Source organism: Oncorhynchus mykiss, chromosome 5 (assembly GCF_057628025.1).
Source record: "Oncorhynchus mykiss isolate SJ-2025 chromosome 5, ASM5762802v1, whole genome shotgun sequence".
Taxonomy (NCBI): Eukaryota; Metazoa; Chordata; class Actinopteri; order Salmoniformes; family Salmonidae; genus Oncorhynchus; species Oncorhynchus mykiss.
The window spans coordinates 24,305,255-24,313,390 of record NC_143026.1 but is presented as its reverse complement, the minus strand read 5'-3'; positions in this window follow the sequence as shown (position 1 = coordinate 24,313,390).

The window sequence follows — 8,136 nt, the reverse complement described above, 5'->3', positions numbered from 1 at the left end:
ACCACTGCTCATGACATCACTCTTGTCTCACCTTCATCTGGCAGTGTGGGGAGACCCTAGATAATATCGTCTCAGATCTTATAGATCTTTCCATCCAGTCATGACTAAGGAATATCCAGCTCTCTCTCCTGGTTTTTATGGCCATCTACAGAATAAGACTGAAGCGCCATTACTCTTCATGCATGGAGCAAAAGGAGCCGCATGGGCAATAGGTAATGCTGTGATTAGTCTGGTCAGATTTAAAGTCATTTAGCAGACGCTCTGGGAGGGGAAACAAACTTAATATACTTGAAAATGACTAAAACCAACTGAAAACAGAAAACTGTGTAGAAATGATCATGGACCTACATTTATACAGTTTCTTGACTGTGTCCAGCTCATTAATAATCACCTAAATTAAAGCCAGACAGTCAGGGAGTATAAAAAATTCCCCAAACAATGGATAGAGGACTATCTTTTTTTCAAATTTCCACGGCGAGGAAATATAACATATTTTCAGTGCTTCCCTCCGGACCTCGTTAAAGACCAAATGCGTCCCTCCGGACCTCGTTGAAGATCGAGTTCGGCCCTCCTGATCTTGTTGAAGACCAATTGCGTCCCTCCGAACCTCGTTGAAGATCGAGTGCGGCCCTCCTGACCTTGTTGAAGACCAATTGCGTCCCTCCGGACCTCGTTGAAGATCGAGTGCGGCCCTCCTGACCTTGTTGAAGACCAATTGCGTCCCTCCGGACCTAGTTGAAGATCGAGTGCGGCCCTCCGGACCTCGTTGAAGATCGTGTGCGGCCCTCCGGACCTCGTTGAAGATTGAGTGCGGCCCTCCGGACCTCGTTGAAGATCGAGTGCGGCCATCCGGACCTCGTTGAAGATCGAGTGCAGCCCTCTGGGGGCAAAATGAGTTTGACAACCCTGACATAGAGCAACAGGCCCTCCTATAGCCTTCAACATAGCTTGATCAAGTCCCTTTTACAGGTTTGCAGTTACAGTATATAAAACACACCCTTCTCCCTCTTTTCCGCAGGACACTTCTTCATTACTGGAGCCTGATCTTTATTGGAGGACCATATCAGTATATCTGGATTGAGAAGCTCTCGTAGGAAAACATAATTACAGTATGTGGAAGTCAAAAAGGAATACACAGACACTCAGGGCTTTATACCCACAAGCTCTAATTCAAAAGGATCCCACGAAATGACTGTTGGCTGTCAGCCCCAGCCTTGTCACCACCAGGGCCAAACCGCTGGTGTTTGTAAGACAACCCTCACATCCCCCCACCATCACTTTCACCCCCATAACCAATTTCCACAGCCTTTCCTCTGCAACAGGGGAAAACAGAGACAAGTGGAGTACTATTATGTCAGTATTTCATAAATGTTCCATCTGCTGAAGCCCTGTTTCTTTGCTATGTTATTCACCTATCGCACCCAACTGTGTAAAAGCACACTGGGGGAAGCTAATAGCTCAAGCCTACGACAGTTGGATAGACATAGTTCCTCAACAATGCAGATTTCCACTCAGTGTGTTGTATTTATTGGTTTGAGTACCTCGAGAGTGAAATACTTTGAATCAGCATCGGAAAACTCTCTTAAGAGGGAAATTTCTATCAAATCAGCCACAGTGTAACTTAAGTCATTATATTCCTCAGTCAATAAGAGTCATTCCTTATCTTCTCATAAATGATTAATGAGTCAGTGGTCATACAAAGCCCACTGGGCACACCGGTTGAATCAACGTTGTTTCCACGTCTGAAATGACGTGGGACCAATATCTTTCTTTCTTTCTCTCTCTCAGAGGACCTGAGCCCTAGGACCATGCCCCAGGACTACCTGACATGATGACTCCTTGCTGTCCCCAGTCCACCTGACCGTGCTGCTGCTCCAGTTTCAACTGTTCTGCCTTATTATTATTCGACCATGCTGGTCATTTATGAACATTTGAACATCTTGGCCATGTTCTGTTATAATCTCCACCCGGCACAGCCAGAAGAGGACTGGCCACCCCACATAGCCTGGTTCCTCTCTAGGTTTCTTCCTAGGTTTTGGCTTTTCTAGGGAGTTTTTCCTAGCCAACATGCTTCAACACCTGCATTGCTTGCTGTTTGGGGTTTTAGGCTGGGTTTCTGTACAGCACTTTGAGATATCAGCTGATGTACGAAGGGCTATATAAATAAATTTGATTTGATTTGAATATAGAATTGACGTCTGTGCCCAGAGGGAGACAGCTTCAGTACTCTCCAGAATTTTTGCTTTTAATTCCAGAAATGGCACGATATTGATTCTATGGATGGACTGTACTTGAGTATTGATGCAAACTAAGTGACTGCTATTTTTCCACTGTTGTTTGGCAAAACCACACTGCAACACAATCTCTGTGAGGGTCATACCACCTCATCTTTTCACATTTTCAAATGAGCATCAGAGCACGGGCCCTTATGGAGTAAGCAATTTAGGGTGATTGTTTCAATGAGCTTTATACTGTGACCCTTGAAGCACTATAATAATTGAATAAGTCCCTGCTGAGTGGGGAAATTCAGGCATCAACAAAAACCATAGCTACTTTTATTGAAAATTCAGGCAGAAACAATGACTATTTCTCAAATAATCACCTACACCGACATGAACATAGCCACGTATCATTAATATACAGTGAAACCAATTTAGAAATGCTGGGAAATAGATCAGCAATGTACCATCTATAGCTGTCCTCACCTCAGTATACTACATATGGTGCCTGAATCTGAAGTACCCTATTATCCCAGTGGGGCACTCATGCTTTATCCCCTGTGACGTGTTGGTCCAGGATCCTCTGATATGAGTGATTGACCCTCGGTTTGGGACGGGGGCTTGTAAAAGTGGCTCCTGTGGGTAGCCTTGTGTTTACAGTGCCTTGTGAAAGTATTCGGCCCCCTTGAACTTTGCGACCTTTTGCCACATTTCAGGCTTCAAACATAAAGATATAAAACTGTATTTTTTTGTGAAGAATCAACAACAAGTGGGACACAATCATGAAGTGGAACAACATTTATTGGATATTTCAAACTGTTTTAACAAATCAAAAACTGAAAAATTGGGCGTGCAAAATTATTCAGCCCCCTTAAGTTAATACTTTGTAGCGCCACCTTTTGCTGCGATTACAGCTGTAAGTTGCTTGGGGTATGTCTCTATCAGTTTTGCACATCGAGAGACTGAAATTTGTTCCCATTCCTCCTTGCAAAACAGCTCGAGCTCAGTGAGGTTGGATGGAGAGCATTTGTGAACAGCAGTTTTCAGTTCTTTCCACAGATTCTCGATTGGATTCAGGTCTGGACTTTGACTTGGCCATTCTAACACCTGGATATGTTTATTTTTGAACCATTCCATTGTAGATTTTGCTTTATGTTTTGGATCATTGTCTTGTTGGAAGACAAATCTCCGTCCCAGTCTCAGGTCTTTTGCAGACTCCATCAGGTTTTCTTCCAGAATGGTCCTGTATTTGGCTCCATCCATCTTCCCATCAATTTTAACCATCTTCCCTGTCCCTGCTGAAGAAAAGCAGGCCCAAACCATGATGCTGCCACCACCATGTTTGACAGTGGGGATGGTGTGTTCAGGGTGATGAGCTGTGTTGCTTTTACACCAAACATAACGTTTTGCATTGTTGCCAAAAAGTTCAATTTTGGTTTCATCTGACCAGAGCACCTTCTTCCACATGTTTGGTGTGTCTCCCAGGTGGCTTGTGGCAAACTTTAAACAACACTTTTTATGGATATCTTTAAGAAATGGCTTTCTTCTTGCCACTCTTCCATAAAGGCCAGATTTGTGCAATATACGACTGATTGTTGTCCTATGGACAGAGTCTCCCACCTCAGCTGTAGATCTCTGCAGTTCATCCAGAGTGATCATGGGCCTCTTGGCTGCAGTCTTCTCCTTGTATGAGCTGAAAGTTTAGAGGGACGGCCAGGTCTTGGTAGATTTGCAGTGGTCTGATACTCCTTCCATTTCAATATTATCGCTTGCACAGTGCTCCTTGGGATGTTTAAAGCTTGGGAAATCTTTTTGTATCCAAATCCGGCTTTAAACTTCTTCACAACAGTATCTCGGACCTGCCTGGTGTGTTCCTTGTTCTTCATGATGCTCTCTGCGCTTTTAACGGACCTCTGAGACTATCACAGTGCAGGTGCATTTATACGGAGACTTGATTACACACAGGTGGATTGTATTTATCATCATTAGTCATTTAGGTCAACATTGGATCATTCAGAGATCCTCACTGAACTTCTAGAGAGAGTTTGCTGCACTGAAAGTAAAGGGGCTGAATAATTTTGCACGCCCAATTTTTCAGTTTTTGATTTGTTAAAAAAGTTTGAAATATCCAATAAATGTCATTCCACTTCATGATTGTGTCCCACTTGTTGTTGATTCTTCACAAAAAAATACAGTTTTATATCTTTATGTTTGAAGCCTGAAATGTGGCAAAAGGTCGCAAAGTTCAAGGGGGCCGAATACTTTCGCAAGGCACTGTATTTCAGGGGAGATGGGGGAGTGTGTCAGGGCCTATTACCCCAGTGGTCAACTCACTCATTTGAGGACGGCCTGTAGGCCTAGTATGCAGGGTGGAAACTGGGGTTTCTCACCCAGCCCTTGCATTGTGGAACCATATACAGTACCAGTCAAAAGTTTGGACACACCTACTCATTCTAGGATTTTTCTTTATTTTTACTATTTTCTACATTGTAGAATAATAGTGAAGACATCAAAACTATGAAATAAAACATATGGAATCATGTAGTAACCAAAAAAGGGTTAAACAAATCAAAATACATTTTAGAGTGTGCAAAGCTGTCATCAAGGCAAAGGGTGGCTACTTTGAAGAATCTAAAACATAAAATATATATATTTTTGGTTACTACATGATTCCATATGTGTTATTTCATAGTTTCAATGTCTTCACTATTATTCTACAATGTAGAAAATAGTAAAAATAAAGAAAAAGTAGGTGTGTCCAAACTTTTGACTGGTACTGTAGGTACCATGGGATCATTATCAAACTGGGGACTTGCATACTCTTCGTTTTTCCATTTCCCTACTGGCTCACTATGATGACATATGGCAAACTTTACAGATATCCCTCCTTTTGATTTATCTGCTAACCGTTTCCATATAGATTTCATGAAAAATGTGGCTTTGAAAGAGTTTTCCCTATGCAACGTGTCATTCAAAGACTTGGCTCCTGAAAGCTGTGGATCAAGTTGGTTTCTCTTGAGTGAACAGAGAGGGAAACCCAACAAGCCTTCACCATGGTCGTGTTCATTGGGGCATGCAACGGAACATTTTAAAAACATTTTGCAACAGAAATAAAAAATGTGTGTTTCTAATTGGAAAAATCCAGTAGTCCCTCCCTGTTTCAGTATTTTTTCTTCCATTTGGTCCCCAGTGAACACAACCATTCAAACTTGCCTGATCAAAGGTAGTAGCCGCTAGATCTACAGTATTTTGATAGCCAATGTATTCTCTCCAATTTCCCATTCGTCTCCCTCTCTTAAAAGACTGGTCCTCTAAAACAACTAGGTAGCTTTCCTAACCCCAAAACCAAAGTCTCTCAACTCCAGGGGAACTCCTGAAACAAATACCTCTTTTAAACTGAAAACTCAGTTGTACGTACTGGACCCCATTTTCATGGCGGACCTGTGACCCAGAATATAGAGGGCCGTCTGTGACATCACATCTTCTCTGAACGCCAATAAGAGTGCTTGTCAGAGGGAGCCGCTCCCTGTTAATTGGCATGCCTGGGGCTTGTTATTGCCCTAATAAAGCTAGCGGGGGACATGGCAACTGAGGGTGTTGCATAATGAGGGGATTTGAGACTGAACATTTTGTGCGGAGCCTTATTTTCTTAGACAACTTGAAGCAACTGTCTTCAGTGTGATTACATGTTAGTGTCATTATCCCATTAGCAGTGTAGTTGTTGCCTCTTCAATACAGTCTCTTATTGTGTGTACTCTATGTGGGTGAACTCTCTTTCTCTTTCTCTCTCTCTCTCTCCCTCACCTTCCTGTCTTTGTGTCTGATTTAAAATGTCACTTTTTAAGAGGAAGATAGTCTTGAAGAGTTACTGCAGGCATTATGAACTTATTTGAACTTTACAATGCATGGTTCACATCAAAGATTTAAACCAGACACATCAATTCCAAACTTATTCATCTGCCTTTCCACACACACACACACACACACACACACACACACACACACACACACACACACACACACACACACACACACACACACACACACACACACACACACACACACACACACACACACTTTTCCCATGATCTTTATAACAGGCACAACTAGCTGAAAAGGTTCCACCATTCCAATCCTCTATCCAAACAGCACAAAGATGTATCCTTCTGATTCCAGCCTCTCCAAGTATGATTAAGAACCCCAGCTTCTTCTCGTGGTCTTGAATAAAACGCTGTCATATAAAAGTGAACATGACAGATGGTCAGACTAACTCCTTTCATGTTTGCCCAGAAACAAACAGTAAAAGCTGTTGGCTGGCAACTGCAGCATTGCAACATTAGGTCTCCTCAAGATATCTGAACACACCTTGATATAACCCAGGTTCATTTCCTATGGCAGGAAGACAGGGTTGGTGACTTACGGTAAGTTTCAGTATATTGTTTTGGCCCGATGTTAATCGAAAGATGAATATGTGTAGATCTGAATATGGACAATAAGTAATGGAATGGAACAATTTCACAAACAATAGCCACCACAATGCACAAGGAGAATCATCTCCAGTTACATCTCTATGGAAATGAAAGCTCCATTCCCCAGCCATACTGGACCAGTATAATGTTCCACTAGCATGTGATGAAGAGGTTCCAGGCTGCACAGAGGAAGTGACTCACTGGTAGCCTGTTACTGAAAACACCACATTGTGAGTGTAAGCAAGGACCCAAATGAAATCACGTCATAATGGCTCTCACACACACACAATCACACACACATGCTCACACACACACACGCACGCACATAAAAAACGTGTGCAAGCACACACATACACACACACCAGAGGAGGCTGGTGGGATGAGCAATAGGAGGATGGGCTCATTGTAATGACTGGAATGGAATAAATGGAACTGTATCAAATATATCAAACATTTGGAAACCACATGTTTGACTCCATTCCATTAAATCCATTCCAGTCATTACAATGAGCCCATCCTCCTATAGCTCATCCCACCAGCCTCCTCTGACACTCACACACAGACATAAACCTGAGTGATATCATGGCATAATGGCATATGGCCTCTGCCCACAGAGGGTGTATATGCTGGTAGAATGCCCTCTGACCAGAGTAGGGAAACTAGATCTGCTTATTGTCATTAGCATAGAGTCACATTCTGTATGTCTAAATTACATTTCACTCACTGGTTGGTGCTGTAAGCCCACTACAGACAGATGCCAGGTCAGAGTTAATTGTCCTGTCCATCCACATCTCTTCCAGAGTTAATCAATTATCATCAGCAACCTCTAATCTCTTTTTGGAGGGCAGACTGGCAACACTGTATTAGGTCTGTGTTATCCTACCAATCATCACCATGTCAGAGGACTCTCCTCCTATCCAGGGGTTTCGGTTCAGGCCAAACAGACAGACCATGCTATAATGTACAGAAGTGGCACAATTGAACATTGTTAGACTTAATCAACAAGACCATGAACACCACATTTGTGCTTAATAGACAGTCATACTTTCTAGCATATCCCGCTAGTGACAACTGCAGCCAAGTCGGTTGCCAAGTCAGAACAAACTCATTCTGGGAGATTGTAGAAATCCCAGTTTTAACACTAAGTCATTCATTTCAATTAGACATGTAAGAAATGTACTGCTCCCTGGGATTCAAAGGCTGATTTCTCCATCCTCCAGGAGCTTCCAGTCCAGGCCCAATGGGCAGGGTTGGCAACCCTAGCTACAGGAGCCTCAACGGCTGTGTGGGCCAGTCGTCTTCCCTTCCCACCACTTCCTGCAGAAAAGCCTTGGTACTGCCAATTCAGTTCCACTGTCCCATCATGAATCATGACTCACCCAACCACTACTATACTAGAGTACCCCTCTCTGGGATATGTTAGAGTGAAATTTCCAGTTAGAGTCCCG